Consider the following 371-nt stretch of genomic DNA (forward strand, 5'->3'; position numbering starts at 1 on the left):
CGAGCACCCGGCAGGCGGCTCCTGTCCAGGGGCGACATCAGCGCGGTTCGTTGCTTAGCGCACCGAGTGCCCGCCAGCAGCGCACACACGGAGCGACAACGGCGTTTCCCTACCAGGAGGAAGCAACAAGCGCGGCAGCATCTCCTTGCTGGCACGGCCCCATCGTGTTACCGGCAGCGCGGAGCGCACCTGCAGTACCGCGTTTCTTTCGCCAGGCGGCAGCAGTAAGCATGGGTGGGCGCCACAGCGCGCATGCGCGAAGCCCGAGCTGCAGTACCGAATCTCGCGACAGCAATTTGGCACCGCGCATGTGCTCTCGAGGCACGGCGTTGGCACAGGTCCCGAGGCGGGAGCCTCTTTGCTCCGGGCGG

The sequence above is a fragment of the Nestor notabilis genome, unplaced genomic scaffold (assembly GCF_000696875.1).
Source record: "Nestor notabilis isolate BGI_N333 unplaced genomic scaffold, ASM69687v1 scaffold24852, whole genome shotgun sequence".
Classification (NCBI taxonomy): Eukaryota; Metazoa; Chordata; class Aves; order Psittaciformes; family Psittacidae; genus Nestor; species Nestor notabilis.